Source organism: Sciurus vulgaris, assembly GCF_902686455.1.
Source record: "Sciurus vulgaris genome assembly, chromosome: 4".
In the NCBI taxonomy this organism is placed as follows: domain Eukaryota; kingdom Metazoa; phylum Chordata; class Mammalia; order Rodentia; family Sciuridae; genus Sciurus; species Sciurus vulgaris.
In genome coordinates this window covers 157531810-157554782 of record NC_136464.1, presented here as the reverse complement: position 1 = coordinate 157554782, position 22973 = coordinate 157531810, and positions in this window count along the sequence as shown.

Here is a 22973-nt window from a genome sequence, read left to right as displayed (position 1 = left end):
TAGGCTGGGACACTGAAATAAGCCCTCGGGCACAATGAACTATCACCCTCTGCAGCTGGTAGGTTGCTTCTTTCCCCTGTGCTCTTCTCAACAAGACCTGTCAAGGGACCCTGATGAAACCACAGGATGAAACTATTATCAGGGGGAAAACAAAGTGATTGCTCTAGTTTCATTTATTCTTAGTCAACTTAAAAATCACTAATCTTGGAGGTCACACAGCTGGGCAGTGTATTATTATTTTTCCCACTTCTTTTTGCTGATGGTAACAGTTGCCTAGGTTACTTTTGGGGGACATGAAAGCCACTTTTGAAGATACTGGCTCTTCACTTGGGCCTGCAGGTATCTGACGGGGACTGAGATGGCATGCAAAGGTTTGATGTCTCTGTCTTCATGTTATGTCCTTCCCCTCTGCTGCTCTCTCTGTCCATTGCCTGTTGGAGTTGAAAGGTATTTCCTTCCGCCCCACCTGGTGCTGTAGCAGCAGGAGCACCTGAAGTCTTCAGCCCTAAGGCCCAGACTGAGTCACAAGGCCAGGTGTGATGGCACCAACTGCAAGAGTAACTTAGCAGTTTCTGGGACAAGCTGACTGTGACTGCCAATGGTACAGATCTTGTACAAGAATAAATCTCTTTAGGAACTGTGGCCCTGATGGGTGGAAAATTACTGGACTCGAGCCCACCCCAGCAAATCATAAAAAGCTTGCACTTCCCCTTTGACCAGGGGGCAGCCTGGTCTCTTGATCAACTTGATTCCCTTCAGCTGAAGCCCCAGTTACCTGCTTGGGCTGAAGACCCAATTAAGTCCCACCTGTGTGTACTCCCCAAACTTGACTTGGTTTTGTTTCCACATCACTGAGTCAGAAGTTCCAGTCTCCTGCGACAGAGGCCATGCCTGTGTCTTGTATTCTCTCTGTAGGATTTCTCTCCCATCCCTGACATGATTGTGAGCATTTTGATCACAATAGAGAAGATGCAGAGGGAAGCATGGGGAAGGCTGGTTGGTCGGTCTTCATAAGGAGGAAGGAGACAGAAACTGAACTGTGACAGCATTTACCTGGGAGATTTAAAGGGAGAAAAGGATCACATCACCTGTGCACTTCTTTAACATGAAACTGACTCTCAACACCTGGAATAAAAAAAAAAAATGGGGTCACCATAAAGTGACCTGCACAGAAGAGTGAGAATCAAGAAGATGAGACCAATGAAACATTTTCATAGGCTGCAAGTATGCCAAAGGACATTCAGTTTTTCTAAAAGTCGACAGATGTGATAATTCCTGTGGCATATACAGCCCTCAGGTCCCAAAAGACCATATATGAGTCAACAGAGTAGACTGTGTCTGTGCATTTCTTATTTTTTCCTTTCTTCTAATAATATGACTAAATGCCTCTGAATCATCTTTGCTGATTAACACAGTGACCCTAAATGTCAATCATTTAGATTGACAATTATACTATTTAGGTCATATGAGACAACTTCATGAGAAACATATGTTTGAATTAAATACAGCGATGATAACAATGACATGCAGAGGAGGCTTAATATATGCCAGACTGTTCTAAATGCATCATTCTATTAGTTAATTTAATTAAAGAGAGGGAACAAGCATTACAGAAAATGTAATTTTCATTGTTGGAAAAGTTAATTCATTTAAAAAATCTGGAACTACTAACTATAATAAGATAAAAACCAAACTTTGGGACTCCATGGATCATGGTGAAATAAAGGGGTCAGATATTTGTAAAGTCCATCTGGCAAGGGATTAATATCTAGAATACACAAGGAGTTTCTACATATGAGCAACAGCAAATGCCCCAAAAGAAAAATGGGTAAAATAAAGGACAGTTCATAAGAAAGAGTTCTCTGTGGGCTAACAAAAGTATAAAAAGATGCTCAAAGTCATCATTAATAAGAGAAATGCAAACTGAATGATGAAATGTCACTTTCTATCCATTTACATGGTGCTAAGAGAACCGGATGATGCCTATCTCGATGAGAGTGTGGGTGTGAAGTTAGGCATCCTCGTGCCCTGCTGGTGGGACAGTAGCCTGGCTACTTTGCCCTGGCTATTCCTCCTTTGGGTGCTGCTTAGAACATTCTCATTGCTGGCCCAGGGGAATGTATACGGGGAGTTGATTGCAGGTTGCCTGTGGAGGCAAGTCAAGGAGGTGATCTGATGTTCCTCAAGGGATGAGCAACCATGGAAGACTATGACACATTAAAAGCAATGTGTTGTCTTCATTAACACAAGTAGATCTTAAAATGAGAGTGCTTAGTAAATAAGGCAAGAAAAGATGAATGCTGTGAGGAATGTGTTTCATGGTTGGAGCATGCTCCCTAACGCAGCAGTGTTGGAGGTGGGGCTTAATGGGAGGTGTGTAATTCATTAGAAGTCTACCCCTACCAATGCATTAACATCAGTTAGGAAAAGGCTTGGGGCTGCAAATCCGATGTCTTGCTCTCGGGCAGCATCTAAGCTGGCTTGCCCTTCTTCCTTCTATCATGGGATTATGCAGCAAGAAGGCCCTCTCCAGGTGCATGCCCTTGAACTTCAAGCCTCCCTAAACTGTAGGAAATAATTTTTTTTAATAGATTGCTTATTTTCAGGCATTCAATTATAGTAGCATACCCATACACGAATAAGACAATGAGATATATACCCTATTTCCATTTAAATAAATTTAAAATGTCTGCACTCAATAACAAGTATGCATCCCAAAAGAACTCATGCTAAGAAAATTTTCAAGTGTGTTTGAAAAATTGAAACTGAACATAAGTCTCCCTGAGAAAAGAAATGAACGAAAATTTATTTGCTTCTTTAAGTGAGGTGTAGGGGAAAGGTTAACTACAGAGATAAAAGGGAATGGAACAAAAGGAAAAAATACCTGTGATTTCTCAATTCAATTCCATTTAATAAACATTTATTAAGGTTCTACTTTTTCCAGACACTTCATTTGAATTGGTGCTTTCTGATGGTATCTGAGTCTAAATATGATTTATGGACACAAGATAAAGAATCTTTGTAATTTTAGGCAGAAAAGTACATGTGCCACAAGAACAGGGAGAAAAATAAAAATTAATTACTGGAGAAAAGTATCTTCTAAGTGCTTAGATGGTAGGATAAACTGATGTATAATAAATGAGATTCTATCTTCAATGTAGCTTTTATGCCAAGTGATGCTGGAAAACAGGAAAGCCAAGAAATATAATTAAAAATAAACTATCACATAAAATAATGTGAAGAAGATTAAATGTTATTAACTTATAATCTCCTATGGAAAATAAAACTTTAGAGGTGCACTTAGTTCTATTTAGTAGTCCCTAGTTACCACAAACCCACCATGCTAATAAAACTCCCCCACCCTAAAATGCTCATTAGTTCAGCAAATATTCAAGAAACACCGACCATGTGACAGATTCTGGGGCTTAATTACTATTGTATGTCATAATTCTCAGATTTATATCTCTATCCCAGACTTCTCTGAATTCCAAACCCGTGGCAATCTTCACATTACTACTGACTGTTCCTGAGATCCCTGAAACCCAACATGTCCAAAAACAAACGCTGATTCATCTCCCACAACTGTTGTTTTTCTTTCAGGTTTTCTCAGAATCATTCCATCATCCAATTGGCACAAGTCAGATAATTGGTGGTCATCTCTGACATCTCTGTCGCTTCTTTTATCCAATCTTGCCACCAACTTCTTTTGATTTTTGTCTTTTCCATATTTCTCAAACCCATCACTTTACTTCATCCTCAGCCACCATCCCTGTCCAAGCTTCTGTTATTATCTCTTATTTCATAGCAGAATTTTCAGCCTTAAACCTGCCCCATCCTCCACCTCCCCTACACTGAAGCCAAATCTGGTTATGAGTTGGAGAAAAAAAAACACGTCTCTCAGGTTGAAAGTGACCAGTGACCCATTCACAGTTTGCCCCCATCCGTCTTCCTGTCCTTGTCTCATCCCTACCTCTCCCTTTGCCAATCCATGCTAACGTATAATCCTTGTAGGCACCACACCTCTTCCTGCAAAAGAATCTTTCTTTCTACATGCTTTTGCCATAGTTTCAAAATATCCTCTTTTCCTTCCTTTATTTTTCTTCTTTTGTATATCTTCCATCCATTTACTCATAAAAACATAATGAGGACCTACTACATGCCTGGCACTGATTTAGGTGCTGGAGATTCAGTGATGAAATAAACTCTCTGCCCTCTTTTAGGCTTCATTTTGGTGACTTGAACCTGACTTCTGGTGCATTATCTCTGACTTAGTCAGCATTACTTCTTCAGGGAAGTCTGATCCCCCAGAGTAGATCAGGCCTCCTCATTACAAGTTCTCAAAACACCTTGAACACCTTCAGAGCGCTTATCACAGTTTCTTTATCCATTCATCAGTTGAAGGGCATCTAGGTTAGTTCCACAATCTAGCTATTGTGAATTGAGCTGCTATGAACATTGATGTGGCTGCATCACTGTAGTATGCTGATTTTAAGTCCTTTGGGTATAAACTGAGGAGTGGGATAGCTGGGTCAAATGGTGGGTCCATTCCAAGCTTTCTGAGAGATCTCCATACTGCTTTCCAGAGTGGCTGCACCAGTTCGCAACTCCACCAGCAATGTATGATGACATGCATGGTATGAAGCTACATTGTGCACAACCATAGAAATGAAAAGTTGTACCCCATTTGTGTATGATGAATCAAAATGCAGTCTATAAAAATTAAAAAAAAGATTTTAATAAAAAAAGTGCTTATCACAGTGTGTGCATATTCATGTATTTGAAGGTTTGTCTGAATAACATCTGACTCACCTATTAGTCTGTAAGGTCCTGAGGGCAGGCACATGTCAATTTTTGCTCATCACAGTAAACTCTAGGCTTTTCACAAGGCATGTGCACAGAAGGTGCTTGATATAGAAAATATTTGTTAATGAAATAAAAATGTGAATTGGAAGCAGTCACTGCCTTAAAGCTAGTCCGATGGAATCAGGCTGATGAATGAACAGGTGATTTGTCAGAAGGATAATGCTAACTCAGACCTGAATGCAAAACTTGGCGGGACACATCAAGTCCAAACACCAAAGAGCACCTAAACACTATGCTTGGGGGCCACTTTAAACAGTAAAATCACCAACAAAAAAGCAAAAAAGTAAAAAAGTGAAAATGTGGCACAAAATAGACTGCAAAAGGACATGTGTCTATCGTATGAGAGCTGAAAAGGGAAGCAGAGTGGCCATATCAGCCTCCGCTGGGAACGTGTGTGTTGGGAGACTCAATTTTTTCACCACTGTGTGTCATCCCACAAAGGATCATGAAAGCGCTGCAAAAGTTGATGTGGGGGACAAAATAAATTTTTGGTAGTGGATGAATTTGAAAATCAATGGAAAATATAAATGATTTATATAGAGCCTAAAAAAATGAAAATCAATGGATAAGGAGGATCCACTCGGTATCTCGGTTATATCAAATTGGATTAAATAAAATGTTACTGAAATGACATCCACTTTCTTTACTTTTTAAAAATATGCTTTCTAGTACATTCGAAGTCACATCTATGGCTCACATCGTATTTCTGTTGGATTGCACTAGGTTAGATCATCATTAAGAGAGGGCATCAAGAATGGGTCAGGGAGTCTTTGAAAGGAAGACTGAGAGGAGTATCACCCTTAGAACTGTGCAATGGTACCCAGCTCAGGACCTTGCAAACTGCATTATCCTTTGAAGCACATTTCCAAAAAAATTCCCAGACCCCTCTGGCGACTGGGATAGCCATAACACAGTGCTCTCCGAGTGGCCTGTGGACGCTAATTAGACCCTCATTCCCCCAGTGCCTCGTTTCTCCCCTTTGGGGTGCTTTCTAAATCTTGATCTCATTCCCCACACATGGCATTGACCAGCTGACCCAGGAGTTCTGGGATTTGTGCCCGGGGGGCCATACTCTAAGAGAGGGGTCCCATGGCGAGCCCTTCTGCTGCCTGGCGTGGGATTTTTTTCTTGGATTCCAAGGAATTAGGCCACTAGACTGGTGTTGACACCTTGATTTGGGATGGTTCTAGTTTATGTCAGACCTGAGACTTAGACTCTTCACATGCATTGACTGGACAAGAAACGAGTATAATAAATATGCAATTATTCTCTATCCATTGTTTTAAGTCCTTATCAGTAAACCACTATAACTCACATGGGTTCATGAATCTACATTAAATAATCACATTATTTATCCAGATAAGGTTCTACCCCCAAATCAGTTCTCTGCTAGGCAGTGTTGAGTGAGGATGCAAATGGGTACAGGTTCTGGCTGAATTTGCAGAGCCTCAGAACAAAGTTATAGAGTGAAGTAAATCAGGGAAAGGCATCTTTCTTATCCTACAAACAATCCTCTAAACCTGGAGTCAATCAGGAAAGATTAACTGACTGCTGAGTCTGGTCATGGCACTGGGAAGAGATCCCTTCCCTGTCACTCCCACAATCCTCCTGGGCACCTCAGGCAGTGAGAAGAGGCTGGGTCCATAGCCGTTTGTGTGCCGATCTGTCTCCTCAGGTGTGGTTTGGTGGTGCTCGAGAATCGTTTGATATGCAGCACTCTAAAGGAAACTGCAGCTAAAACCAGGTTTGAAGGGCGTTGCTCCAGGTGCTGTAAGAGAAAAGTGAGGAGGATGGGGAGGGAAGGACTGCCAGGAGGGTGGGGAGTTGGAGATTCGGGTGGATTGAGCTGAGGACAATAAACACCCCTTTCCCTGGGGTGTGATGACCCGGATTAGAATTGAGTTTTACATTTGGTGACATTTAAAGTGTCCTGAGAATACGATTTTCATTATCAGCTGTTAGGCGATCTGGAAGAAATGAATGCATAAGTCAAACTAGGGTCTTAATCACATTTAAGTCATGATTCTCCATCAGTGTTGCAGGAGGCTTCATCTATAGACGAGATTACTACATGCAAGAGGTGGCATGGTCATGGGTTTGATGAGCAGAAGATTTATCTGTTCTTTAGATGGCTACTTTAAAATACAGATGGGCACAGATTTTCCATTCCTTCTCTTGCACACATCTGTTCTTCCACACTCTCTGCCCTTTTTGGTTTGCAATGCAGTCATACTGCAAAGGTGCTGCAGGTTTGGTTCTGGAACACTGCAATAAAGCAAATTATCACAGTAAAGTGGGTCACACAAAGTTTTTGGTTTTCTGATGCCTCCTTTAAAAAGTTATGTTACTCTACAGTATAGTGTATTAGCTATGTCATAGCATTTTGCCCAGAAAACATAATCTACATACCTTAATTAAAATAGTTTGTTGTTAAAAAAAATGCTAACAATCATCTGAGCTATTGGAAAAGACGTCAGTGGAAGACTGGCTTGACAGAGAGTTGCCACAAACTTCAGTATGTTTGTGGCAGTATCAGTACTAGTATCTGTCTATCTGCAAGTGCAATATAGCAAAGCACAATAAAATGAGGAATGCTTCTATAATACAGGTTAAGAGAATGTACTAGGGGACTTGTACATACAGAAGAGCAATCATCTTCATAACTTTTATTTTGCTTTGGGTATTTGCAGAAAACTACTTTTTTTGAAATGGGTTTTAAATTTCCTTATATTTTTTATTTTGGGAAGTGATTTTCCATACAACAACTGGAATAGTAAATTTAACAAATTGTATAATGTAAAAAGTAATCAATTTCTTATCACATTTGAAGAAATATCTCTACTGTCTCATACCATTGTGGCTGTGTTTTCTTATATTATAGGATGATTCTCTCTCTACCACACAAAATTTCATGTACGTGCATCTTTAAAAACTTTCATTTTATATTTTTTAAAGCAAGCTCATTTATCCTTGCTGCATTATAATTTTGGAGATGCATTATTTTCATTTTATATCATATATATGTATGTGCTCATATGTCACAAGTTTGCTTTCCTGCTGCTTATTTTTGAGGGAGACACAAAGCAAAGTGACCTGTATTCACCTTATTTAGACAGATATTGTGAATTATCTCTAATTTAAAAGTATATCCTGCCTTCTCTTTGATTTTTGCCTCTCACAGGTTAGGAAATGTCAGTGTGTTTTATTACTTGCTGAAATGTTTAGGCTTGAATTTCTTTTTAATTTAAAAGATTTAATTTTCAGAACGGGGCATTTGAATTGTACCAGCAACGGACCTTTTAAAAACTAGATGCAAAACCATTCAGGGTAATTTTTCTTGTCAGTGGACAGTGTCAGAGGAAACCCCTTACCTCCAGTAACAAGCCGTTCCGCCTGAGTTCTTTTTTGTGACTAGTCTGTTCTTTCTCATGGGAAATGTGACTTGATTCACTCAACGCTGGTGAAAAGGGCGTGTCAGCTCTGCAGCCCCAGCCAAGAGGTTCTTTGGTATTTAGGAAGTTATGGAGGAGAGCGAGGCATTTCCAAGGCCTTATTTCTTTCTCAGAATGCTTTATTAAGTGTTGGTTATCTGTGCTGGGTCTCTAGAGGAGTTCTGTTGTGATACTGCTGCTGTAAGCAATTTTGTTTTTCTTCATTGTCTGTTAGGGAAATCACCAGCTTTGGCATCTTAACAACAAACGGTGGATGGTAGATTTTATTTCTAATATGCACCTTTAGTGTCAAGTACACCTTTTCCTTGTACTCTTCATGTACAACCAAAGAACATACATTATAAAAATTGTATAATAATATCTGGGAACAGAACATTTTCCTCTGACAGGTAACTTTTGTACAAAATGCAAAAAACAAACAAACAAAAAACCAAACCTTTTTGTTATTCTGTTGTGATTATGGCTATACATTTAGTAGTCTTTATAGTTATTTAAGTGACCTGCTGATAAATGCAAGTATAGCCATCTCATCCAGACGTTTGTTGTTATGATGCAAACGGGCATTGGTTTCAGTAGAAGCTGGGTCCTTGTGTTTTAACATCTGTGTAGACATAGCTTGAACTCACATGAAACCCTGGAGTTTTGCTACCAGGAGCTTTGCAGTTTGGAAAACAAAGAAACCAAAACTGAATTATTTTAAAAGAATGAATATATCTGGAAATCCTTGCTCTCAAAAAATGACACTCATCAAAGGTGTAGTTTTCTCAGTATTCTAATTTTAAAAAAATTATCTGCATATTTGCATCAAATATTTCTTTATGTGCAAAATGTATGTTTTACCTCCTTAAAATGCCTAGAAGTTAGTTAATAGCTACTTTGGTTAATCTATACACAATGATTAAGTGCATTTAATATTGGTAATTTAATGAAAAGCATTCCTTGCCCAGTGGATGTATACATTTTTGAAAGAATAAAGCAAAATTATATAATATGAAATGCTATGTAAAGTTTTCTATGTAAAAATATTATGTATAATATTGTTAAAATATCCCATGCTTTGATCAGGTGGTAAATCAATAAAGTTTTAAAAAGTAAAAAAAAAAAAAAAAAAAAAGTATATTTAAAGTTAGTTTTGCTATTTTTCATGAACTCTATTATTATTCTAAAAATCAACCTGCTTTCTTGTGCCTTGGATGCTTCCCTCAGCCCCTGTTGACACAGAATGGTTCCATCAAATGAAGAGAGAATAAATTGCTCATTAGTGCACACAACACTATTAATTTTTCCATAGTGATACTCTATATTCTCTTTGTCACACAGCCTGATGTCTTATTACGTTCCTGGCCAGCTTCCTCTATTGAGCAGATGTCTTCATCAGGCTGCCCGTGAGGACTCCTCAGGCTTCCCTATGCTGGTTCAGTTAATTCTGCAGCTACTAGTACACATGAATGGCTTGCAATTTTTTTTTTCCTCTAGAATGAACTTCCTTGCCTTTGTGAATCTTGAACCTCATCAGGCAACATACCAACCAAAAGCCAGTTTTGCTGTGTGTCTCTACTTTTAATGAACTAAATTAATGGTAGCACCCCAGCAGATTCTGGCACCTAGAACACATCTGAGATGTACTGCAGGATTTTGTTGCCTATCAACCTTGCAATTTTAACACCACCACCTTCACCCTACGGTTTTCTCATCTGCTCTCTGACTTCCACTGGGGACGTTCACAAGAGCAGCTGCCTGGATAGCTTGCAAACTTGATCAGATATTTTTAATTATCTTTTTTCCCCTTGATTATAAAACTAACAATCTAGAAAATTTGGAAAATATAAAAAGAACAAAGAAAAAATCAAAATGACTAGAAGTTTGACTACCCAAAAGGGATCTACTGTTAGTGTTTTGATGGGTTTCTGTCTAGCTTTACCCATACACATGATTATACCCATATATATCGTAGTGTGTCCTAGTTGAACCCAAATTGAGTTCTTCTGAGTTTGAACATTTGGACAATGGATTGGGCTGCTGACCCCTCCGGGGGTGAGTGTGTGTTTGATGCTCCGGGTCCCTGATTCTCTGGAGAGCGTTTTTGCTGGGAGGGGGATATCGGTTCTTTGATGCATTTCTGAGGGCCCAGGTGAAGGTACAGATGAAGACAAAGGCGGTGGGAGAAAGGAATGATGTCTCTTTCCTAAGCTGGCTCTCAGATGGGGTTTCAGGCTTTAGGGAGGGAGAGGAATTGGAACAGAGGACAAGTGATTTCCTTCTGTGAATTTCTGAGTTTATGAACACAAAGAGTGTGACTTTGGAGCTGGGGGACACTGTATTGGAGCTGCAAAGGGGCTGATCTCCCCATTGCTGTGGGTCCTGGCAGCACTGTGGTGGTTTTGGGGACTGAGCCCATCTAGGGCAGACATTGGCATTTCTCTCCTGGAGTTCATTGCCCTCAGGTGACCTCACTATTGGTGAACAAGATCTGGGGAACAGACAGGTGACATGTTAGAAGCCAGTAAATGTCTGCCCCGAGTCAGATGTGAGCACATGTGAAGTATCCTTTGGGACAGAGCTTTAAAGGGCACCTCACCTCCAGTTCTGCATGTACAGAGGGGAGCAAGAACAGGAATCCTGGCATAAAAATAGTAGCATGACAACATTTGCATTTGGAAGTTGGTGACGTGACATCTGCAACATTCCAGTTACGTACGTCTTTGTCTCTCTCAATCCCGTGTTCTAGATTCACTTTGGGATATCTTCTGTTATGTTATTTTGTATCCTGCTGCTTTTTACTGGATAGTATAATTCTCTTATACTATTAAGTATCTTATTATAAAGGACTTAAGTGTTTATAAAGCAAGAATTAGAAAAATGGAGACCAACCCTGTTAGTACCCTCTCTAGACACAAGTAACCTGCATCAGCAAATTTTAATATATAGCGAAGATAAAATTAGAAGGAAAGAGGATATGGACAGTTGTTTATTTGAAAGTAATTGACATAATGAATGGACATGGTTGTTGAATTCCCACTCCACAGGCATTGGTGCAGGACAAGCAAAAAAAGAAGATATTTTATCTTAAGCTCTCAATCTACTTTGGGTTACATGATTTGAACTTACAGAAAATTAAATAATGTAAGAGTTAAATCATATTTCATGGTAGCATGAAGTATTCAGCACAAAGTGAATGCTAGTGAGTGGTACAGACAAGGAGTCATGAAAGAATCATTACTGGAAAGAACCTTTGAAACCACGTTTCCCAAACTTCTCATACATACCAGTGCTCTTGGTAATTATATTTGTCTGTCTCCTCCCTTATCCATGACCACCATCCTCTGCAGCTCCTGAGGGTAAGGACTTGGCCTAGGCATTGACCTAGGACAGAGATTCTTCACACAGGGAGGGAGTCATTTTAAGCACTTTTGTTTGTGGAAACAAAAAAAAAATGAGTTTATTATTTAGTTATCAATTCAACTATTGTCCTCAGGAAAGTTCCGTGATACTTTGAAAATATTTCCAGTTTAGGTGACCATGAGAAGAGAGGTCACAAAAATGGAACTAGGGATGTCAGAAGGATGAACTGGTTTTGAAAGAAGGTCATGACTGGCAACTGTATTAGTTTCTTTGGGCTACCATATCAAATTACCATAAAAGGTGTGGCTTAAAATAATAGGAATGTATTCTCTCACCGTCATGGAAGCCAAAAGACTGAAAGCAAAGATGTCAGCAGGGCCATGGTCTGTTTGGATTCTGATTTTTGTTTTATTCTATTTGGTACCAGGGATTGAACCCAGGAGTGCCCCAGCCCCAGCCCTTTTTATTTTATTATTTTGACACAGGGCCTCGCTTAGTTGCTGAAACTGGCTTTGAACTTGGGATCCTCTTGCCTCTGCCTCCAAGCTGTTGGGATTATAGGTGTGTACCACCACTCCTGGCCTTGTTTGGGATTCTGGGTGGAATTTTTTTTTTCTTGCCTTTTCTGGCTTCTAGTGTTCCTGACAATCTTTGGCTTACAGCTGCATTACTATAACCCACATGTCCATCATCACATGGTCTTCTTCCCTGTGTGTCTGTCCGCCTCTTCTTCGGTCTTGTAAGGACACCAGTCCTGTTGGATTATGGGCTCTACTACTTCAATATGACCTCATCTTCATAATGGACATTCATCTATTCACTCAAAGAAAATTTACTGAGTAACTACTATATGTCTGGCACCCTACTAGATGCTGGCAGTGTGGCAGGGAATTAAACATAAAAATTCCTACTTTTATATGGAACTTGCCTTTCTTTGGGAAGATGAGTAGATGAATGGTACATAGGTTGGAATAAGCGCTGTAGATAAAAACAAAGCAGGAGAGATAAATAGGAAGTATTAGAATAAGAGGTTGTGAGTTAAAATAGGGAATGCTCCCCTGAGAAGGTGACAGTTGAGTAGAGACTTGAAAAAGGTAAGGGAACAAAACAAACATCCATTTGAGATAAATCACTTCTTCTTTGCCTTCCCCAAAGAATAAGTACAGACACCCTACACAGAAGCAAAAGTCTAAGGAGAGAAGAAGAGTAGACCGAGAGATGTGAGGAGAAGCAGGGAGAGCCTTGTAGGGCCTTAGAGCATCTCAGGGGTTTAGATTTTGTTCTGAGAACTTTGGGATGCTATTCTTGGGAGTGGAGTAAAGGAGTAACAGGATTTGATTTGCTTTATACGCTCACTCTGGCTACTCGGTTCACAAACAGATGGTGGGAAGGCCAGGGCAGAAGCAGCAAGGCCAGTGGAAACATCAGCATTGACCGGGAGAGAGACGAAGGTGGCTTGGATCAGAGTGGTAGCAGAGGAGGTGAGCAATGCTTGGATTCTGGATAATGTTTGAGTGTAGAGTCAGAAGGATTTCATGACAGATTGGATGTGGTCTGAGGAAAAGTAAAAAGGTCAGGATGATTTGAAGGTTGTTGTTGGTCTGTACCACCAGAAGGATCGAGTTTCCAACATCTGGGTTGGGAATTGATACAGTTTGGATTTGAAATGTGCCCCAGAGGGCCACTTGTTAAAGGCTAGGTCCCAAGCTTGGCACTATTGGAAGGTGGTGGTAAGTTTAGGGATTCTGAGACCCCAGCTCCTTTCTCCTCTCTCTGTTTCTTTTGATTAGTCACTGGGCGTGAACAGCTTTGCTCCATCACACACTGCTCACCATGATGTGCTGCCTTACCAAAGGCCCGAAAGCGGTGTAGCCAAGCAACCACAGATGGAAACCTTTGAAACTTTGAGCAAAAATAAACCTTCTTTCCTTATAAGTTGACTATCTCAGATATTTTGTCATAGTAATGGAAAGCTGACTCACACAGGGGTTTGAAGGGACTCTCAGGAGTTCAGTTTTGGCATATTGAAATTGAAATGAGAGAGCAGAGTCAAACCTAAGCATCCTTCTGGCCCACCAGTTTTCCTTGGCTTCAGAGACACTCATAGGTATAATGCTCTCTGGGAAGAGGTGGGTGGTCCAGGCTGCACTGGGGAGGCTGAGTTGTGTTTTGAAGAAGGCAGCTAGCAACTCTCTCAGGAGCCAGACACATAGAAGGTATTCTATAAGTATTTACTGAATAAATAAATGGATAAATGATGGATTTTATAGAAGGAGAACTATAATGTGCAAGAAGATACACACGTATGTATCATATAGCTTTGACTGCATTTAGAACCTCTCACATAGTTGTATTAATAGCAAATTTTGGGGGGCTGGGGATATAGCTCAGTCAGTAGAATGCTTGCCTTGTAAGCACAAGGCCCTGGGTTCGATCCCCAGCACCCCCCCCCCAAAAAAAAATAAAAAGTAGCAAATTTCATAACTTCAAATCATCATATACTTTTTCATGTTGGACACAACTTATACTAGTTCAATATGGCAAATATTTAGAGACTAATTAACTTCCTTTCTCATATGGATTATGTCTCTACTGTGCTCATTTAAATACTTAAGGCAACTTTCAAAAGCCTATTAATTTAATAATTTGATTTAAGTGGAACATATATGAGAGACTAGAAAATGGACACTAAAAGCAATCTGGTAAATAAATATGAGTCATGTGGTTTTGACTTGGTGGAAAAAAAGTAGTTACATAGACATGTCATGATTGAAAATGGGCATTTCGAATAGTTTCTTTTAAAATAAAATTGTCAAACATGGAAGTTGTAGCCATATAGTTACAAACATCTGGAAGAAAAGCTGAGTCAAACATAAAAATTTTCCACATGATCAGTTTTAATACAAGGTACATAAAATTAATTAAAAGACTCTGTGAACCATCTGGAATCTAATTGTGAAACAGTAATGACAAATCTAAGTGAAGATGTTTATAGAAAACCTTAATCTTCAAAATCCAGGCAATTAAGTAACTTAGTAGAATTCTGAGGACCTTTAATAATTGTTGAACACTTCTTAAAATAAATAGCTTAGTTTTTTTTTTTAAAAAAAAGTATGGGCTCAATGCTTTAATCAGTTTGCCTTGTTCCTTCTATTCTGATCTTATTCCGTCACAAACAGGCAGAATGAATGATGAGTACAGATGGGCACTGTGCCATTCTGCCGGGGCAGGCAGACATTCTGGCTTGTAAACCCCAACACAGGCCTCTCTCACTTTTTATTTCAGTAAAAATTGCCACCTTCTTATGGGGACAGTCTACATTTGAAATCTCGCTTACTCTTGATCTCATTTTCATGGCAGCCTCCTAATAATAAATTTTGGGAACAAAACCATCCTGTTTATTTGCGGTCCCTACACGTCCCTCTTCCTCTCTCCTCTCCTGAAGTGCCTGGTGTTAGTGTACAGTGGCCATGTTTTCTAAGTGCTTTATTAAGGGCATAGCTTGCTTCCTTGATCAAATCATAAGCTATGCATGCTTCTTCTTATTTGTGGACTTCTTTTCTAGTGTTCAGAGGGCACACTGGAGCATCATAAAGGATACCCTTGCCAGGCAAGTATGGAAAGTTCCTGGTGGTAAATGGAGAGGAAGGAGAAGTCCCCATTTCTTGGGCCAAGCCTTCTCTGAGAGGGCTTTTGTAGCTAGAGTAGGAGATCAGCTAATAGAAGCAGTTGCACTCCCTCATGTTGTACATCTGACCAAGGAAAAGCTGTTGCAGACCACGGGATCAAGAATACGACCCAGGGACCGGGGTTGTGGCTCAGTGGTGGAGCACTTGCCTAGCGTGTGGGAGGCACTGGGTTCGATTACCAGCACTGCATATAAATAAATAAAAATAAAAGTCCATCATCAACTAAAAAAAAATATTAAAAAAAGAATATAACCCCAGTAGCTGCTATAACCAGAGGGTCAGGGCAGACCTGCTCCATGCCCTGCCCTGCTCATGATTCCCTTTGACATTTCAGTGTGGAATGGAATACAGAAGGAGGTATTCCTTATTTTTGTCAAATTCAGGAAAATAAATTTAAGAATACATTGAAACTATTTTTTTCTTATTCATACTTTGTGAAATGACCAGAACTTTCAAGGAAGGAAGGGCTTAGAACCTTCTCTCTAGGATCCACTTGTGGGTTGACTTGGGCCGGGGGCAGACCATGAGCTCATCTGATGTGTACTGAGGCTGCTCTGTGCTTCTGGGGGCCATTCAGGAGCACTGAACTGCCTAACAGGCTACACACCAACCCTTGGCCCCAGCGTGAACACCAGTGGCACCTCTGGTGTGGTGATGCTCAGTGGTCCATATGTTACCTTACAACTTTTCTCTAACCAGTGCCCTACCTTCTCACAAGAAAGCTTTGAAGTCCTAGAGAGACAAACTCTGATATAGGAGTATCTTGGTTTTTTTCTGCTGCTATAACAGAATACCTGAGACTGGATAATTTATAATGAAAAGATATTTATTTCTTTAATTTATTTTTATTATAAACAAATGGGATACATGTTGTTTCTGTTTGTACAAGAAGTAAAGGCATACCATTTGTGTAATCATACATTTACATAGGGTAATGGTGTTTGATTCATTCTGTTATTTTTTCCTCCCCCCCACCCCTCCCACACCTCTTCTCCCTCTATACAGTCCCTCCTTCCTCCATTCTTGCCCTTCCACCCCCTATTGTGTGTCATCATCTGTTTATCAGTGAGATCATTCATCCTTTGGTTTTTTGAGATTGGCTTATCTCGCTTAGCATGATATTCTCCAATTTCATCCATTTGCCTGCAAATGCCATAATTTTACTATTCTTTATGGCTGAGTAGTATTCCATTGTATATATATATATATATACCACAGTTTCTTTATCCATTCATCAATTGAAGGGCATCTAGGTTGGTTCCACAATCTGGCTATTGTGAATTGAGCAGTTATGAACATTGATGTGGCTGCATCTCTGTAGTATGCTGATTTTAAGTCCTTTGGGTATTTGGCCGAGGAGTGGGATAGCTGGGTCAAATGGTGGGTCCATTCCAAGTTTTCTGAGGAATCTCCACACTGCTTTCCAGAGTGGCTGCACTAATTTGCAACCCCACCAGCAATGTATGAGTGTACCTTTTTCCCCACATCCTCGCCAACACCTATTGTTGCTTGTGGATATTTATTTCTTATAGTTCTTATTTCTTATAGTTCAAAGTTGGGGGCCACATCTGAAGAGGGACTTCATGCTGGTGGAACTCTCTGCAGAGTCCCAAGGCAATGCAGGCCATCACATGAGAGACAGAACAAGTGTTCTAGAGAGGTATTATTTTCATAACTAAGTCACCCCTGAAATAACTCATTAATTCATAAATAGTTTAATCCATTCTTGAGGGCAGAGCTCTCTTGACCAAATCACCTCCCAAAGGTCCCACCTCCAAATACAATTAACATCATATGATTTTGGAGATTAAGTTTCCAACACTTAAATTTTGGTGGACAAACATTTGAACCATATCAAAGATGAAAGGTCATTGTTTTATTGGCAGTGCTGTGTTGTTATCTTATTATGTGCTATCCTCTTAACTCTATTAGGACTTACTTTTACTTTATAATTTTATACCACTCAGTGACAATTATCTTCATGTTGTATGTTCTTCCTTGAAAACTGGCATCTGACAAGTAGTGATGGTATACTTGCAGAATTATGGTGATACATTTAGAGATACGGACTTGGGCAGTGCCCAACTTTCTTTGATTATATGGGAACAGGGATTTGTTCTGGTTTTCCAGGTCATTCATTCCACAAATATTTAGGTACCTTTTATTTATCCAGGCACCAGCAAAGGGAAAGTCATCCACACTGAGCATTTCAAAGTCCTTGCTATATTCTAGCAGAATGAGAGAGAAAATGCACAGAGAAGCAAGGAGAAACAAACAATGTCAGATGCAATATGAGATAAAGGTTAGAGAGTACTGAGGTGAGGGGTGCATGTGGGACTGTATGGTCAGAGAAGGATGTTTGAGAAGCCCTGTAGGTAAAGACCTGAATGCAGTGAGGAATGAGTCTGCAGATATTTAGGGACAAACATTTCAGGTGGAGGGATCAGCAAGTACAAATGATGTGAGTCAAGGCTCTGACTGATCTGTTGAAGGAAGGAAGTGCTGGAAGGCCCCGTGGCATGGAGTGCGAATGGCAGAAGGTGGAAACAAAGCAGGCAGCAAAGTGTGGAGCTTAGAGGGCCTTGCAGGTCCCATGAAGAATTCAGAATTTCGGGCTGGGGAGATAGCTCAGCTGGTAGAGTGCTCGCCTCGCAAGCACAAGGCCCTGAGTTCGATCCCCAGTACCACAAAAAAAAAAAAAAAAAAAAAGAATTCAGAATTTCTCTGAGTATGATGGGAAGTCAGTGGAGGGTACTGAATAGGAAAATGATTAATTTGACATTTCGAAAAGGTCGCTTTGGCAGCTGCTTGAGGAATCAGGGAGATGGAATGAAAGTAGAGAGATAAGTAAGGTGGTAGATTGCTGTGGTCTAGGACCTAGATAACAGTGGCTGGGATAAAGGTGATAAGGTGAGCGACTATAGGGAGTGCCAGATTTAGGGCTTATGTTAAAGTAAAACCAGTGGGGTTTGCTGATGGAAAAGGGTTACCCGAGGGAGAAAATCAAGATGATTTCAAGATTTGGGGCATTAAATATTGTTTTAAGAAGGAGAGAACAGTCGGCTACTTTAAATGCTGCTGAGAGATTAATTAAATTGAGGACTGAGAATTAACCACTGGATTTAGTCACACAGAGCTTATTCATGATCTCCACATTAGTCGTTTTAGGGGGTTGACTAAAGTATGGATGGGATGGTTTTAAGAGGGATTAAAGTTGTCTCTTTGAGAAATAACCTGACTGAGTAAAGGAGGAACTCATGATGTGAACTGGAGACTGGTGACCTTTCAGTTCTTAGATCGCATGATTGGTCCATGTGGATTTATTAGACTTTATTAGATTAGTATGTATCACATCTTAAATAAATAATTCATAATTCCTTTTCTATAAAACACATATTACATCTAACTATATTCTAAATTCAATAGAAAAAAGAATGAAAAGAAAGGAATTGAAGTGAATGTAGATCATTCTTTGGAGAGCTATTCTGCTAAGAGCGTGGTAACTGCAGGGGATGTGGCCTCAATTCCCTGTAGCACTCCCCAGTCTATGTGTTTGCATACTGATGGACATGGTCCTCCAGCAGAGAGGTAAAGAATGACGATGGAGGAGTAAAAGAGGGAGAAATGTTAAGAGTAGAGTTCGTGGTTATCAAGGTGGGATGGGATGGAGAATCCAGCAACTAGAAGAAGGTTAATTCTGGATAGGAGTGTGGCGGTTCCACCATTGTTACAGAATGGAAGCAGAGCACGTAAGCGCAGGTGCACACAGGGTTGCTAGATTAGGTGAGGGAGGTTGTGGAATGTATTATCCCAACCAATTAGTCTTCTCAATGAAATAAGCAGTAAAGTCAGCACTTAAGAGAAGGAATGGAGGAGGAGGAGGTATTGGAGTTAGAAGAAAGGGAGAAGGGCGAGTTAGGGAGTGGGAGAGGGAAAGGAAGTAGGAATTGTGCAGGATGGCTAAGTTGAGCTGAAGGTCCATCTGTGACTTGTGGCCATGAGTTTAAATGAGACCAATATGGTGGTGTTTTTCTCTAGTCCTGTCCAACTGATCAGGGGTGGAAGAGGAGTTAAGTAGAAAGTTGGACTTAAATGGGATTGGGGATTCTCCAGACTAGTATTTTGAAGGGAGACGGGTAAGGCCATTGAGAATGAGTGCAAGAAAGTGATTATAATGGCCAGCAAAGGAATTTAAGTTTTTTAAGGAGGGAAGTAAGGCCAAAGTGGGGTTGGAGTGACGGGCAGTGCAAGGTGGTAGGGTCAAGTGATTATCAGTCCTACTGGGAATAAGATGGCAAGGTGGCCAGTGGTCGTTGGAGAGCAGGATGCTTGAGACTGAGATTTTAGAGCTGATGCAATTATTTATAGTGACAAATCTAGGGTATGAGGTGGGAGACTGGCCAAAGTGGTTGAAGCCAGGATCACTGAGATGAACTTGGAGGCCCCAGTGTTGGAGGGGGTCTGCATGGATACTGAAATCGCCACCAGAGTGGAAAAGGAGTAGAGGAAGGGGCTATGAGCGGGTGCCAGGTCTTCAATGGTCGAGGGGTTTCAATGCTTTTAACAGAAGGAACTGCTTGTGAAACAGGGCCTCGCAGCCGAGATAGCAAGCGAGGTGCATAGCCTCTGTGTAAGGAAGGTCCTTGAAGGCTTTGCAAGCAGGATGGCAAACAAGGTTTTGCAAGTTCCACCTGCAGACACTGGGTGGACAGAGACTGAGGCAAGGAGGGCTGTTGGGCACCTTGGTCATAGTTAGGAGAGGCCTATTATGCAAGGAAAGAAGGGGTAAATGTAAAAGGCGTTTTGGAAAAGGAACCAACACAATCTGATCATGGCTTGTAAGTAGCAAGGGAGCAGAGGAAAGAAAAATGACCTCCAGGTTAGAAGCCTTGTCAGTGATTGAAAAATGACTATAACCGGAGGGACTCTGGAGTCACATGCTGGGAATGACAGCAACAGCACAAACCCTGAATTCCCTTCCCCTGGATTATCTAAGTCCCTGGATTGTTGTTACAGCAGCTGCGCCTGCATCCAGTGAATGTGTGCAGCTTAGAAGGTGTTTCCTTCCCTGCACCCTCACCAACACTTGGTCAGTTTAAGGACTCCTGGGAACTGAATGTTTGTGTGTCTCCCAAATTCATGTGCTTCTAATCCCCAATTGAGGGAATTTGAAGTTTGGGACTTAGGAAGGGGATTAAGTCATGAGGGTGGGGTCCTCATGGTAGGATTAGTGCCCTTACCAGAGGAACCTGAGCATCCGTGTGTCTCCTTTCTCTCTCTCTCTCTCTCTCTCTCTCTCTCTCTCTCTGTTGCGTGTGCACACACACACACACACACATACTCATCTTTTTTTCTTTCCTATGTGAGAAAATAGTGAGAAGGAAGCTGCCTACGAGGCTAAAACTATTCTTTTATGTTTTCTTTAATGGCAAAAAAGCTCAGGGCTGGGGAGATAGCTCAGTCAGTAGAGTACTTGCCTTGCAAGCACAAGGCCCTGCATTCGATCCCCAGCACACACACACACACACACACACAAAAACCTCCATATCCTCTTATTTGCATGCTTGATGGTTGTGAAGTTTCTTTGAACTTATTAAGTAGGAACTTTAACCAGTGCTTCTGGGTTTAACCCATGCTCCTGATTTAACTTTGGGGTCACCTTTTACTTCCCTCTCAGAACCTCTCATCTTATCCATCAGGAAGCCCTTTGTCTCTACATCCCGAGTATATCAGGACTTCACTATTTTCCCCACTTGCATTGCTGTGCCCTGTTCCCAGCCCCCGGCCACCCCACTTGTTTCCAACGGAGCAGACAAAGATCCCTTAGAATCCCACGCTCTCATGTGGCCCTCTGCTCCAGCTCTCTGGCAGGTCCCCATCACACGCGGCAAGAGCCAGCGCTCTCCGTTCTGCCCTCCTTGCCGGCGCTGAAGGAGTCAGGCGAGCTGAGGCCCTTCACATCTGCTGCCCCCTGTCTGGTTTATTCTTCGTCCATATATATTTCATCCTCACTCTCCCACGGGCCTCAGTTCTCTGCCAAAATGCTGCCTTCTCAGTGAAGCCCACGCTGAGCACCCTATTTAAAATTGCAGTTGCTCCTCAGGAGCCCCCATAGTACTCTTCCCTCTGTCTTGATTCCATTTCCCCCCTACAGAATATCCTATGTGGACATCACCTCCCAACATACTGTATATTGAAGCACCTACTTAATATTCCTATTGTTTATGTTTTGTTTCCTTTTCATTACAACCTAAATGACACGAGAAAATAAATAAATAAGACTCATTTATTTTCCTCACTGCTCTGTGTGTGATGACCAGCACGGAGCAGGTGTGTTCATTTCCTCTAGCCACTATACCTCACCAGCTTAAAAACAATACGAATGTACTATCTTACAGTTCTAGAGGTTCTACTGGGCTAAAATCACTAGACACGGCTCATGTCTTCTTGAAGCTCTAGGAAAAGGATTCCCTTGGCTTTTCAGCTTCCTGGGGCTGCCTACATTCCTTGGCTCATCGCCTCCCATCACAATCCCTCTACTTCCTTTATCACTGATAACACCCTTCTCTAACTGATTCTCCTACCTCCCTCTTTCTCTTACGAGGACTCTATGATTACACCGGGTAGGGTAATCGCCCCATCTCAAGATCCTTAACTTATTCACATCTCCATAGTCCCTTTTGCCATGTAAGTCCCTTTGGCCACATTCACATGGTCCAGGGATTAGGAGATGGATATCTTTGAGGGTGATAGTACATAATTTGCCCACTATAGCAGATGATCAGTAAATATTTGAATAAATGAATAAACCATTTCTTCTACCCAAGGGATTATTAAATGAAGTTTGCATTTTGGTCTGCTTGCTGTAGTTTAATTCTAGTTCAGGTAGATTATCCTCATCTCTTTTCAGCATATAGGTGGTTCATTATGCCCAAAGAACCGTGGTTGTAGATGACTCCCCACTCCAAACTGGGGTGCAGCTCCAGGTGGACTGCCCTAAACTGTTCCTTGTAAAGCTCTACCTCCATGGGACTTCAGTCTGCTCACTGTGTATAGTGAGCTAGTTAGAGCCCCCCAATTTCGTCCCTATTTCTGCTTTTCAGTCTTCTCGAATTCCAGAACACGTAGCCTGTGCCCCAGTATTGCCTTCTATGTGCCTCCCATTCACATCCTCTAACACTGTCCCCAGGGGCAGGATTCCCCCAAGTGTACCGTGTGGGCCTAGTGCTTCCTCCCACCATGGGGAGCAAGACTGGTGTCCTTCGCTGGTAGTCGACAGGAGGAGGGAGACCTGGAAGGATGGGTTTTGTAAGAACGTGTGGGCCACAAGCTCTATCTCGTTGCAGTTGCTGCAGCCCTTAAAATTAGATGCTCCTCGTTCTTCTGTTCATTCCCCCAATATTCACTGAGCACTTTTCAAGGTGAGAGATTGACATGAGGCTTTTCAAACCATAAGATTTGAAAGCTAGAGGCTCTGTATTGCTCCTGGGAGAGAATAAAGACCCTCCAGTAGAAGGTTCAAGGAAGCCATGTCCACAGAAGAAATGACATTTGATTTATTATAATCGTCCAGTAAAGGTGTGGCCTCTTCACCGGGTGGTGACTTTCTTGTCATAGGAAATGCTTA